At 37.0% G+C, this 15,057-nt stretch overlaps 1 long non-coding RNA gene and 1 pseudogene across 3 annotated transcripts; both read right to left on the bottom strand.

Annotated features, from left to right (window-relative positions):
- Window positions 1–1,087: 1,087 nt before the first annotated feature.
- On the bottom strand, window positions 1,088–8,008 carry LOC110839095 (double-stranded RNA-specific editase Adar-like; annotated as a pseudogene).
- A 2,675-nt stretch (window positions 8,009–10,683) lies between these two features.
- LOC110839097 (uncharacterized) lies at window positions 10,684–14,948 on the bottom strand. 3 transcript variants are annotated; one of them, XR_002546335.2, is made up of 4 exons: window positions 14,856–14,948; window positions 13,247–13,425; window positions 12,662–12,804; window positions 10,684–11,762 (listed from the first exon to the last, which is right to left on the bottom strand). It is a non-coding gene; the product is annotated as an uncharacterized LOC110839097 (long non-coding RNA). The 3 variants fall into 3 exon arrangements; XR_002546334.2 differs by having other exon boundaries at window positions 10,684–12,297; XR_002546333.2 differs by having other exon boundaries at window positions 10,684–12,804.
- Window positions 14,949–15,057: the final 109 nt, after the last annotated feature.

Raw genomic sequence — 15,057 nt, forward strand, 5'->3', positions numbered from 1 at the left:
TAATAGGAATTTGTTTGGTGGTTGGTGATCACTTCTTAAAGGCCGCGTAGAAACATCAGCTTTCTTTTAAGTTGTTTGTTGTCGAGAAACATTTTGACAGAGCACATAGATTTCATATTACGAACTGATCAATCAGTGGAATGTACAGCCTGCGATGTATGTTGAAATATTTGTTTTGGCTTAAAAATATCTGTAGTAATTGTTATAACCTTAATTATCTCTTGAAAGAGTCAAGGTTATGTAAGAAACGAGGTGGCCATTGTATAGCAAAAATGTTCGCTGCTTGCTTTTCGATTTTTAAGTTATATTCTGTTAAGACTATGTAGGCTCTTCACCCACTCGCAGTTAATCCGGTCCCATTCGTACTCATTCTGGGAGTTTTTGAAATCTTCAGGTAACAAAAATTCATCCACCACATTGACATTACTTACAAAATCTAACTACTGTAGGCTTGCTTGAATCAAGAATTAATGAAATCTCTTGCTGATGGGCTACAAAGGATCAGATTTGTTACGCAGCAGCCCTGATCATGAGAGCAGAGATTGTTCTCGAAACGTTGGCAGAAGATATGGTTTGTTCACTTCAGCCACCTGACGTGGCTTTGTAGCCCAAGAGTCGTTCATCAATGTCTACAAAGAATTTAAAATTATATAACAATAGTCAGTCGTGGCCTTCTGAATAGAAAACACGAGTGGTACAAAGTGGTTCTTTTTGTTTTTTTGTGGTTTATTTGGGGGGGGGGGAACTGTCAATGTTTTACATGTCCTGAGACTTTTCTCCTTCTGAGATTGTTTATAGCTTAATTCATTCTTCCTACAGGAATACAGCTATAATGAAAATTTTTTTGCCCTGTGCCAACTGCTTGGACTCAATTCCCAAATAAACAACCTCCAAAATACACCCTGTACAAAATTAAGAATTCTCATGACATTTCTTGTACCTCTTAATAGGTGGACAAGAATGACTTAGTGTATATTGGATAAGTTTTTGTAAGATTCTCAAGAGGGATATCTGATTTTTTGTGTGAAATACCACAGATTTAAAGATTTCTCTCTTCTGGGTTCTTGCGCTGTGTAGTCTGGTCGATGTTTACCAACGTTTCAGAGATAATTCTGTCTCCATCGTCAGGGCGATGAATATGCCAATAGTGTGGGTGGGGGCTAGGTTTATAGGAACAGGGTTGTGAATGGAGTAGCCTGCCCCGAGCCAGTGGGAGCAGGCGTGTGAGTGGAGCGCCATATTTTAAAGCATTAATTATAATTAATACTACGAACCATGCATCTCCCAACCTGTGGTCCAGTTCACAGTGTACTTAGGTGCGGTACTTTCACAACGTTCCTGGTCTGGTGAAGTAATAAGGTTCATACATGGCTTTTTCAGTCGATAAGTACGAGGAAGTCCTGGGATTATATTTTCAATCCTACCACACACAGCCCTGGAAACAAGTGACTTTACAAATTTCCTTATATACAGACTGCCAGAATGCAAAGAAAAATTATGAATTTGCAAATATTTTTCATAAATACTGGCCAAAATTACAATCATTGCAACAAAGCTGCTTTAAAACATTCTTCAAATAACTAAAATGTTATAAGATGGAAAAAACATAAACAGATGATAATATAAACAAAATCCTCCAATACAAAATTTTATTGAAATCAGTTCAATGGTTCTTCAGTTGTGACATGACACAGCATAAAATAGAATTTAGTTTCAAAAATTTTCAAGATACACTGCTACAAAAGAACATTTTGAAAACATGGCAATTAATGAAAATGACTATCTTCTGGGTTGTTGCATGGTGTAGTCTGGTAGTTTACCAACGTTTCAGAGGTGCTTGCTGCCTCCATCATCGGGACAATTCTTACAAATTACAGACAGAAATTGATTAATTTTATAAGAATTCACTTGCCTGTACAAATATTCGCGATGAAATAATCATCCAAGTGTAATACTCTCCAGGTAAACAGGTTCAACAAAATGTGACAGTAATGCTTCCTGCAATCCGACAACATTCCACCTGGCAATCTTGTCTGAACATGACATTGTCAGCAATCTCTCGTCCTAAAAGAAGAAGTAACTACATTCACAGAGTTGAATTATTACAATTACACTTATGATGTAAAGTGGTAGACACAAGGACGAGTAACTGCGCGGGTGCTGTTAGGCAACCACTGCACACACGCTTTATTTAATACCAGGCAGATATTAACCGTTCACAGCCTACTGGTAATTACCAGCACAATTTACTTGAACACTGTGCTCACACAAAGTGCCAAAGAACTGAAATCAAGATAATGAAGAAAATTAGTTGTAGTGCTACAATGAAGACCTTCCTGTGCACTTGCACTTAAAGAATAACACAGGTGTGATGATAAATACAGATCCAAAATGTATTTATTTGTACCATACAGAACTCTTCTGCGTCACACACTTGAGCCATCAGGAACACTGCTAAAAGCCTACATGTTCGTGGCATTGACAGCCACTGTCTGAGCTATTCTGAGTGTGCTGTGTCCCCTCCACTGAGCTGGTACATTTCACAACCAATGTCATCTCAGTGGCCAAAGATTCTTTCCGTTAAGTTTCTTTTACTATAAGTTATGATAACTAACGACATTTGTATTAAAATCCATATCTGTTCCAGGATTTCTATAAGCAGTGCTTTCCCCACTGTTTAAGAAAAATTACGAATGCTAAATGTCAGTAGAGTACTCAGAATTCTGACTCCAGAATACAGTCTGAAAGATGAAGCCCTGCACACAGGATGCAGATACTACCCCTTTAAACAATAGTGACAGGTGATGAAACATGGACTCACCACTGGGATCTGGATCCTGAATAGGAGAACATGCTGTAATAGTGCAAAGCACATTTTGTGTCCAGAAATCTGCTGGCACATAATCTTTATGTGCTCCTTAAAATCACGTGGAATAAATATGTTGCATATGAAGGCAACTAATTTGGAAAATAAAATTTCTCCATTATTTTATAGCTTCCTATAACACTCCTCTTATACCTATGTCTGCTCTATATCTTATGTTACTAGTACTTACCTGTAAATTAAAGCTTTGTGCAAACAGGATGCTCCACTTTTTAAGATTAAGACCAAGACTTACCCGTGTAATTCCATCCCAAGTTTGAATACGGGCACTTGACTTCACTGGGATAGTTCCCTCACCAGGCTCAACTTTCATCCTTAACCGTCCTTGTGCTCTTCTGTTTGGATCCTTATCTTGAGATACAGCCTCATGAGGAGAAAAGATCCTTTAAAAGACACAACAGACGTGAACATGAACAGATTCAATAATAGGCATCTGAAAAATATTTCATGATAAAGCATCCTAAATTAAAGCAAAAAGTAATACAAAAAATTCACTTCCTTTTAACCAGAATTAGCCAAAAAATGTCACAACTAAACTGTAAGCTGAACACCTTAAAGAACGCTATGAAGTAAACACTGGTATAAGGTATGTCATTTGCCTAATTCCAAGCCAATCAGAAAAGGGTTGGTTGCAAACTTTTGCAATTCATCCTTCCCAGATTTTAACTGTTACAGTTCAGTGACGAGATCTCGTGAACACAATAATAAACTTTCATCCTCCATGAAAGGTAGGAATTTCTTAACCAGCAGAAGTGTTACCAGTTTCTCAAGGCACACTTTGCTCCATGGAGTTAGAAACTGTACTCACCCTTATCTAGTGGCAAGATTAGCCATGAGTAGGGGCTGAATCGCAGCTTTACTTTATTTTCACTATACTACAAAACTTTTCATCTGAAAATGTTTTAGAAAACTGTCATAATTCAAACTTCTTAAAATGTTTTTAGGACCTATCTGGTACACGAAATTAATGAACATTAACTTCATGCTACAGCAGCCTTCCTGACTACTTACACCTCTTCAATCATTGCCACTTTCTTACATAACCCAAAGGTTCATCATCACCATCACAAATCCCAGCCATTACGTCCTGTTCTGATCAATACTTTTCAATTTTATTTACCCCTTCGTCTTCTGACTGACAACCAAGAAAAAGTCACATTTTTACGCTCTGGAAGAACAACAAACATAAAAATGTGAGCTGTGAGCGGAAAAGTGGGAGGAGAAAAGAAAACCCAAATGCAGCAATGGATACGTTTAACATTCATTATCTGGAGCTTTCCTTGCATTTACAAAGCAAAGTTTAATAAAGCATGTCATCTTAGTTTCAATACAAACCTAGCATCTCCACAAGGTGCAATACTTATATATAAGTGCAATTTTGTATTTTCCTTCAACTGATAGCCGTAACCAGTAGGTCGAGGTTCAAAAATGGATTGTTTTGCTGTTTCTGAAATTATAAAAAAAAAATGTTACAATTTCAGTCAAAACTAGCAAGAGAATATGTTATGCTGATACATGGCTAAATCAAATTGTCCATGTAATTTGTTTCTTCAAACGCTTATTCCAGAAAGGACTTCATCATGGCCTGAAGGCCAGACGCAGAGCTTGGCAAGTAACTGAAATGAAATGTTAAGAAAAATAAAAATATAACTTTATCATTCACATAAACAAATGATATCCTTTGCGCAATTAACAAACAAGACTGCGACTTCTTCATAACCAATTTACATTTGACGGGTACCTTGTATTCATGTGAAAACGATTTCTTTGCAGCAAATAAACGGAGGATTCAAATGCATCCGAGTCAGTGATCTTTCAAATCTTTTTTCTGTCCCTTACTGCCAATGCACTTATTCCACACTTTTCTGTAGAGTTCATTCATCAGTTTGCTTCTGAATTAATTAATTTTTACTCTATCAAAATCTGTTTTAGCTTTTCTGGTCATCTATCACACACTTCATCACAGTCACTGATGACTCAACTCTGGAAAGATACAAATAGGCTGCCCAGATGCTACAGTGACCACCCTTAATGTCCTTTCACCCCATTCTTCCATGTGTATTCTGCCCCGGCCTAACTTCGCACCACCTTGTAATCACCGCAGTGTTACCACATGGCAGATAACAAATGACATCTCATAACAAATTATGAAGACACACCCCTCACATTAAGTACTGGAAAATGTATGATGCATGGGTGGGCGCACGCGCGCACAACTGTAAAGTGGCAGTGTATATTTTCACTGCATTAAAAAACATCAATATATTGGTATGGGTTAAACATATCACTGTAAAATAAAAGTACACCAGATAACTGATTTACAAGCTGAATGGGACAGAAGTAAGATTTTTTGTACAAAATAAATGACATCCTGGTTGTAAAAAATAATCTTACTATAAAAATTTGTGATTCCTCGTTGTCGTCAACTAATTTGTCGTCAAAAAATGACGTCATCAACAATGTCAACAGATATTTGTTTACTCGGCATTGTTGTGGAACACAACAATGCCGAGTAAACAAATAACGCTTCACTACCAAGCCAGTCGCATTATCACTGCTCTGTAAGCAGCACCTCGCATTATTAAAAATTGATTGACAGTTGGCCTAAAATATCAGAAAAGTGAAAAAAGAAGTTATCAAGTATTTGAATTACCAACAGCAACAACGTAAACTGATACTAATAATACTACTCGTTCGATATATTACGATTACGATAACTCTTATGAAAACTGACTTTATGATCGATTTTAAAACGAAGATTAGCAAGGGTGGGGTTGAATGTAAAAAGTTGACTGAACAAGAACTGTTGGCCTCTGAACAGCGACGTAAAGAACTAAAACATCAGATCTATTTAACAAATAAAGAAAAACGAAGGGAGAGTTGCATTGATAAACATAGAAAAACGTATACAACAAAAAATAAGAGAGTGAAAAGAAAAAAACACGAAGATTAGCAATGGTGTTGCTGGACGTAGAAAGTTGACTGACCAAGAACAGATGACCTCTGAACAGCGACGTAAAAAAGTAAAATATCAGATTACAGGAAGCGCTCAGAAAGGATTAGCCATCGTTCTCGTCAAAAAATGACGTCATCAACAATATCACCTAATATTAGTTTATACACGGGGGTTAGTTTAGTGTCTTACTCAAGATTTTAAAACGCAACGAACACCTTTCGGGGGGTTGGTCAAGTGTTTAAACCCCCCATTCGGGGGGGTTAGTTTAGTTTCTTACTCAGGGGTTAAAACACTTGAATGAGACACTAAACTAACTCCCCTTCGGGACTAACCAAGGTTGGTTGCGTTTTACAAACTTGACTAACCCCCCCTAGGAGCTCCGAAAGGAGCGCCCTGCTCTAGTATCAGAAAAACTTGAAGCAAACCTGAGTTTATGTGCTTCTCCAGCTGACCGTAGAAGAAATCGCGAAGGCAACGGCGGGTAATGACCTCAGCATGGCTGTCATTCAGCGAAGCTCCATACAAACTCATATATTCTCCACAGATGCATTTGGTACCTGTGGCCACAGCAATCACTTTTGCATCTTCCATCTGAGTACCTGAAGTCATTACAATGCCCGCAAAAACTTTCCTTCCTTGAAGCTTGGGCTGTGTTTCAGTCAAATCTCTAACCTTGTTAATCACCAACCTGGGCGAAGAAAGAAAATATTCGTTTAGCAGACAGAGTGAGTAAAATTATTAAATTCTGTTCATTATAACACCTCTGAAAATATAAATACTATCTATCTCACATAAAAGTGAAACTTTCATTTGGAGCATGCCCCAACCTTTGTAGTGCATTCACTTACTTTCCTGGTTTATTTACCAGACAGAATATATTCATCTTCACTAAGTGTCCTGCCTTATATCAGCTTTTAATCTTTGTCCAGCTTCCAGTAACATAATCTACAATTCATCACCACGCACACAACTGCCTCTGTACAGACATGAACACTAGTGGGCAGGGCCCTTTTAAGAAGATGAGTCAAAAAAATCTGCCTGTCATGAAACCTGAAGGTTCAATACCAAATTCAAACAAGGTATCACCACTTAATCTTATTTTTCATTTTCAATTTTCTTCCTTTAGGATGGGAGACCAAGATTCACGTCCAAACAAAAACCAGGGAAGGTCACAGCTTTGCTCGTGTTTTAAATGCTACATTTTTGGACAGAACGCACAACGATAAAAGATTCTGAATTTCACTGCATCATGCATTCTTCGAACTTAAATCTGCTATTGATTTATCTGTGAATATTTGTTATTTTTGCTCCTTAAATTTTAACCTCACCATATTTTTAAAATGTGTGTTAAATATCTTTGTATTGTGCCTCTGATCTGCATTCTGTTGATAAAATATAACGATATATTAATTATTTCTGCATTTACATTTCCCTTACTAGCATCTAGTGGCATTTTTAGACACAAAATAATCAATTCACATTAAGACTCAAATATATATCATACAAAGAAACCTTGTTGCTTCCAGTGGTTTTGGCATGTTTCTCAGCTGCTGAAATCTTTAACCTTTAGTCTTCTGAACACTGCACGAACAAGGTTTGCTCGCATACAATTCGGGGTTCTCGTTGTGGCGAGTGTAGTCCAGTAGCAGCTTACTGACATTTCAGAGGCAGCAAGTACCTCTGAAACACTGGTAAATGCTACAACCCAGAAGACAGCCATCTCCAAGGTATTCCTGTGTCCTACAGAACAATGAAAACTTATTCACCCGGATATGCGGTCAGCAACTTCTTTTGGTAGAGCCATCTGCTGACAGGAAACTGGTGGATGACTTGCAGGACGAGTTTTTGGCTGCAGCGATGGTGAAAATGTGGCTAAAGCTGCCTCCGCTGCTGCGTCTTTGGCTAGCTCCTCAGTTTTTCCTGTCCCTATGAAAACCTGACCATTCACCTACAAATGCAGGTGCAAAAGTCAGTGTGTGTACTGGAAACAATATTAACAGAAAAAAAATAAACTTACTAATTTACAGCAAAAAAGCAGTAATGAATGAGTTTGTATTAGAAGAAAAAAAAATAGTTTTAAAAATTCTGCTGCTTTGAAGTACACTTTTAACAGTGCAATAAATGTGCACAGTCTGCGAATGTCTGACCCAACCAAGTGGAAGAGGCATTTGCAAACACTGGAGCCACATGGGAGAGTTTTATGATACTAGGAACCAAAAGACCACATGTCGGAGTCTGCTAATACTGATTCAATGTCTAAACTGTGCGCAACATTGGTGCAGTACAACTGTACCAGAAATCACGATAGAAATTTTCTGATTTTCGGTCGATAGCATCAGTTTGATCCTAACCACAAAAACTCTATGAAGACAACTGGTCCTTGGGGGAGAAGTAACAAATGCCAAACCCCATAAACTTACAGACCTAGCACAAAAGAGACATTTTCCTGGATACTAGGAAAATTACAGATTGCCGACACTTCTCGCACGAGTATGTTTCTGTTGGCTGGTAATTGAATTATTATTATTGGTTTGCCACATGCACAATATTTTGGGGAAGAGCTCTCTGCTGATGTTTGTGATACTTACATTCTGTAACGTTTGTCTACAACTGTTTTCAGACAACATTTTTAAATAACTGCACAGTCTGCATTTCACTTGTATCTTTCTTGTTTTCAGACTGCAATAAATCACCCTGAATGACAAAAAGCTTAATTATTTAAGAGTGTAACAAACATGTAACGACAAAGCATTCTTCCAGAGTCTAGCTCACTGAACACAAACATTTACAACAATCTCATAAAATTAACATTACTTTAGGAAATAGCTTCTTGTTTCATTTATCAACACCATATCAAGTACAGAATATGATTCCACTGGCAGGATGACCAAAAACTATGAGCTAGAAAGGAAGTGACTTGATCGCTTGGTATTTGTCCAGCATACCAACAGAAAGCATGAAACTTAGCCAACATTTAAAATTGTACCCTTTAAATACAGAACAGGTGTATCATCACATTGTGATCTGAAAGTAAAAGGTATAAAATGTTTGACTGACAGCAGTGTTGATAATGAATGAAGAACAAATCCCTTTGTTCGCTGGTCTCGATTCATGTCTATACATATTATTCCATTCCTTGGATCCAGATCTGTAAGTTAGTCAAATGACAATACATGTGGAAGAAGTAATAAAAAATACAATATAAATAAATATAGAGGCACACACACACACACACACAAGTGCAATTCAAATTATTATAAACTTCTTTTCAAATAGACTAAATAAAGACTTCACATAAAGTAATGGGTAAAGATTAAAAGTCCCACTGTCCCACTATGCACCATGTAGGCGCTTGGGGGGAGAGGTGGTATAGCCCCTACTCATTCTTGACCTCAGCACTACATAGGGGTGAGTGGTCAGCATCACGCCCCAGCAAGGCTTTAATCCCGGGAAAGGATCCCGGTACCCACTGAATAGGAGGCTAGCTTAATGAAAACTTGGACATGACATCAAATTAAATAAGCCTTTCACATTCGATTGAAGCATACGAACACTTTAAACATAAAGAACTACTACCTGAAGACGCGTGTACTTCCGATTTTGTCATTTCCATAGGCAATGACATCCTGGCAAATCACTATAGCTTATTATTCATTTAAAATGTCTTAAGGCGGATACATTAATATGATATAGTTGGATACGACCTACATTTAATTATAAAGTTTAGCTTTTCTTGGTTCAGATCATATTCGTAAGCTACTGTCATGGTTGGTTACGCACGTGTTATAAGTCGAGTGGTCACGGAACATCAGAAACGTTAAGTTAACCAAGCATGTTATCGAAGATAAAACCTAGTCTGTGATACCAATTTCGTGCTTTGTATTTACGCAAATATATTCTTTGATCAATAATAAACGTAATATGAAACGGTTTTCTTCAGACTTTCATTAATATAATTGCTAAGAGTAAATGAGTTTACCTGTTTTACAAAAAATTCAAGTTTAATAAGGTATGCAGCAAGGACGACTTTTATAGTCACTTTTCGTTCTTACATTGACAAATACAGTAAAACCTCTCTAACTTGGACTCTTGCGGTTCCATGATAATGTGTCCAACTTCCAGAGGTGTCCAGGATAGACGGAAAGGGGAAATTATCCTTTCAAATTGTGGTGTAATTACAATGTGGTAATGGTAAAGTATTATGGAGACCTTCCCAAAAAGGAAATTATTGATAAGAAAAATCAAAAGGGTAAATTAGATTTTTACAAATTTTGTTTTCACTAAATTAAACTTGCATGGATAAGCTAAAAGTGAAGAATACCAATACTTTACGTTTACAGACAATGTAACCTATTTACTTACATAATCTAACTACTGTAGGCTTGCTTGAAGTAAGAATAATTTTTAATGACAATAATAATCTTTTGAAACCCACTCTCATGGTTGCACAAATGTTCAGAATGTATTTTTTGTAATTGTACTTACGGCAGTAGCTCAACATATCATGTCACTTATTTCTTGTAAAAAAGTCCATGACAAGAGAACTTCGTCTTGTTTCAACTTAAACTTTATTATATTTATACGCCATCAGGAAAGTGCAAGATAGGCAGGAGGGTTTGCAATTGAATGGGACACATCAGCTATTAGCGTAAGCTGATGATGTTAATTTATTGGAGGACGACGTAAATACAATAAAGAGGAAAAGTACATGAAAATATCCCATCAGCAGACAAGTGTGCAAAATAATATTAGAGTGGCTAGTTGGGTAATTTAGGGATATCTCGACACCTTAAGAAAAAAACTCTAGGCTTCAGGAATATTTTTTGAAAATTAAAAACAGAAATTTTCATATATTATCCATGGAGGTATGTTTTATTTGTACTACAATAATAAAGCAGGTAAGTTTAAGTGCAATTAACAAAAAAGAAATGGAAGCAAAATGTCGACTTCTCCCTGTGTTTGGGGAGATTTCGACATGTGCATGGGAAATATTAGGAGACTGTAACTACTGAACAGAAACAACTTGAATTCATAAAATAATGTCAATAAACAGTAAATATGCAAAATTAAAAACAGGCGTTACATGTGAACTGGTTATCTGCTCCATTTTCCACGCAAGTTTTATGAAACCATCTTAAACAGTCGCCGAGACATTTAACCCATTGTTCGCCAGCTTTGTCATCGTAATAGTAGGCACTGCACACACCACAGTAATTTTCATCACGGTTGATGTTACCTGAGGAGCTGGGAACATCCGTCCCGAGCCGTCGCTCTGAATGGCGGCTAATAATTGTCTTCATTTCAATACGCCTGTTTGGCTTTCCACTTTTCTGTCTGCTCTCTCTTAGTTTCTCCCTGAAGGCTGCTGATGTTACAACAGCCGATTCCTGTTTCTTCCTTCCTTTGCGAATAGAGGAGTCACTTCGGAATTTTACCACTGGAACTGGTGACAATTCTTCAAAGGACGTAGACGTTGATGAGGGTGCAGGGGAGTCAAGACGAACAGGATCTCCACCATTCAGAGCTGGCACAAGCTCATACTCGAAGACATCATCTGCCAGTATGCCAGGGTTGTATGGGTAGATTCCACATTTTCGAAACCCACTAGTCAAATTATTGTTATTTAGTGTTCTGTCTGACGACAGGTCCATATGAACAGGATCCTTCCATCCTTTTCTCGGACTGGGACCTGTTCATATACGTTCTTGGCAGATGATCCAGAAGTGGTTTGCCATTGCCTTCTTCTGTGTGTGAATGGAGTAATTGTTGGGATGCCACGGAGAAACCGGGGAAGCTCCCGGAGGAAATCTCCGTGTTTCCTAGACCACGGCGGTGCCCGAATTTATAACTTGTGTTGGGCAAGGCCGTTAGACTATTCAAGCACACATTTAAAACAAATATTGTGCCATTTTGTTTTACTTTCTGGTGGGATAAATTAAGAGAAAGGAAATTACAAGTTTTCAAATGCTATACCCTATTTAATATATTAAACATGTTATCTGAGGACATTACTAGTTGGTATTGTCCCGCAAGATGGTTACCAACACATAAATCAAACAGAACACATTTACTACTCCCAATATAATACACTGTAACATATATACATACACACACATATGCACCAGGCCAGGAGGAATGCCACAGTTTCAAGTAATACATTTCATAAAATAATTTGCATACAAAGAGATTGCTTTCGAAACGTTGGCAGAAGATAAGTTTTATTCCCCATTCAGCCACATGACACAGCTTGTAACTCAAAAAAAGTCTTTCATGATTTTTTAAATGTTTAAAATCTCTTGAAATATTCATTCCTTTCACTTTATTGTGACAATCGCATAGCACAAGCATAGACCACCTTTTTCTCAGTATGATAACACTGCTCCAAAGAAAGCAGTATGCTGGTAAAAAAAATCCAGAAACTGGAAACACTGTACTTTGGAATGCCAACAAGCTGGTGCTGCAACATTTTTACAGAAAGAAGCAACAGAGAAAATGTTATGCCAGGTTTTTGGGCCAACTGTGCAACCTTCTACAAGTCCTATCTGACCTCATTAAATTTCTTTTCGTGAGAAAGGTTGCGTTAAGAAATAGCCCATTCAATAAAAATTTGCGATCTCTAGCATTTAGAGACCTTCTAAGCTTTCCTACGAATGCACAGACATAGAAAGTTATTTATAATTAAGTAATGTTAACACACTAACTGCCATATTTAGAGAGTTCCGATGGGCAGATTAAAACAGAGCAGAAAATATCAATCAAAAACCTGACAAGGAGATAAATCACATACGTTGCCAAGAAACAAGAAATAAATATTTACACACCTGCTTAATGCGGATCGTGATATTCCACCAACAGTGAAAGAACCTGGAGACGTACTTGTAGCATCACGGATTCGGATACCACTATCATCATCTAATAAAATCAGCCGTGATTCTCGCACAAATAGCCCATGGTTCTTTTTGCACTTAAACAAAAGCAACACGGGAGTTATATATTTTGCATAAGTTGTACTGTAATTTACACACTGAGAATACTTCTGCAAAGTTGTTTTGTAAATTCAACATTGAGAATATATCTGCATTTAAGACACGAGTATTTTATAACAAATACGAGCCATTTACTGATCGTCCTGGTCAGCATACAATCTAAATTTCTACATTTCGGTGGTAACTTCATAACAGACATGGAGAGAGTGAGGTTTTCCAAAATTATGGAAATCCCTCCTACCACAATACACATCCAAAAATTGAGGCAAGATTAGCTACAAACTCTGTGCAGTCTGGTAGGTTGTTATCCAACACAGAAGACCACAATCTGAAATGACTTACGAGATTAGCCACACATCATAAAAACCTGAAGACCTTTACAATTAGTAGTATGTGAAATAAACACGAATGAATACTTACTTTAAAATATGATTTTCCTTGGACTTTCCCATTATTCTTTCCTTTTGGTTTATCAAGTATAACACCAAACCATTTTCAACTTGCAAAGTCAGTACTGCCAACATAAGCATTACCACCACAAACATCTTTCCCAGTCACCTCAACTCGCTGATTCAAACGCAGTGACTTTTCTGCCATATCTGAAAAAAAATGTATTCCAAATTTAGAACACGTTGAGTTTGAACACTGCTCAACATCTGTAAAACACTGCATTCCAAATGGTGGGCCAACTGTGCAGCCTTCTACAAGTCCTATCTGACCTCATTAAATTTCTTTTCGTGAGAAAGCTTGCATTAAGAAAATGCCCATTCAATAAAAATTTGCGATCTCTAGCATTTAGAGGAAAGGGTCAATGCAGACATCGTGTTACACAAAATGGGGAGATTGAGTATGGACAGACACTGAGAATTGTCTTGTGGTTGCTAAATAACAAATGGCAGCTACATAAACAATTACTTGTAATTATGACACTCTTGGGCATAAAAATAACTTTTTATGTTAGTAAAATAATTCAAAAAACTTCAACTCCTGTGATCAGGTACACAATAGGTCAAAGGCATGTTTACAAAAGTACATGAATAAAATCTTTACAAACATCTGATACCACGCACTCAGCTATAACATGAACTTTTATTTAAGTTGCTTTATAAATCATTTCATGACTACCAACCATCATAGTTGAGAAGTTATCATTCATGCTTCAACACAAGAGACTGTCGTTTCAAATCTCTTCCACAAACCAGTTATTTTGAACAATATTTCTTGTGGTTTCCAGAGGCCTCTCCAGGAAAATTCTGACAGTAATTTTAAATTGGCCATAACCACTCTTTCCACATCCTTTCATAAATTATCCTACCATTCAACGCTATAAAACGTGGGTAGTTAAAGGTATAAACAAAGATAAATAAATAAAACATGAATGAAATTATTAAGTATGAAGCCACAGATGAGAAAATGAATGGCAAATTGCAATAGACCATTACACTCATACGCATGTTGCCTGTGCCAAACTACATGCTACGAAGGGTAAATACGTGGTCAGCTGTTACATCTCCATGCATTTTGCAATCGAACTGAGTAGTCTCTGAGTGGCCTCTTCTCCTTCCTGGGGAGAAAGCTCCTGAAAATAAATGAGCTGGCCTGGAAATAGTGACACCACTCTGGGAGTGGACCCCAGTGGCCCTGCCTAAAGAATCCATTTTATTGGCAGAGTGGTCCTAGATCAAAACTTTTAATTCAAATATTAAATAGAAGTTCATGTTGTGTATTCAAAATTATACATGTAGAATAAGTATAAACATGTAATTATTGCAAATAAAATTCTCTTCAACAAATTAAAATTTCAAGAAGTACTGACACTTATATCTGCGAGCATCATTAAAAAAAACAGTGTGATCACTTTCAGATGAAGTTAAACAATTACTCATAAATGTTCAAATCAAAGAATTGCAAAAGGTGAGTGTGGTTTCAATAAGAGTATTTTATACTACCAACAAAGGCATAGAATACACAATATCTCATTTTATAGTTTTCTGTAAAGCCCATAATAGGAAATTCAAAGTAACTGTACCACAATTTCTCTTGTTTAGTTCAGGAGAAGACTTTCACCTCACACTAATTTGTATTGCAGCACAAAGGAAATATATATTGTGACGTGTTGCCGTGAGAGCAGCACAACAATGTCAATAAACAGTTTAGTTGTCTGCTTATTGACATTCTTGCGTTTGGCATTGTTGTATTCGTTTATAATTGTTGTGTCTGTTTAATGACAT

This window comes from Zootermopsis nevadensis, unplaced genomic scaffold (genome assembly GCF_977971745.1).
Source record: "Zootermopsis nevadensis isolate Lab colony 2312 unplaced genomic scaffold, Znev_1.0 Znev_ptg000008l, whole genome shotgun sequence".
Classification (NCBI taxonomy): Eukaryota; Metazoa; Arthropoda; class Insecta; order Blattodea; family Termopsidae; genus Zootermopsis; species Zootermopsis nevadensis.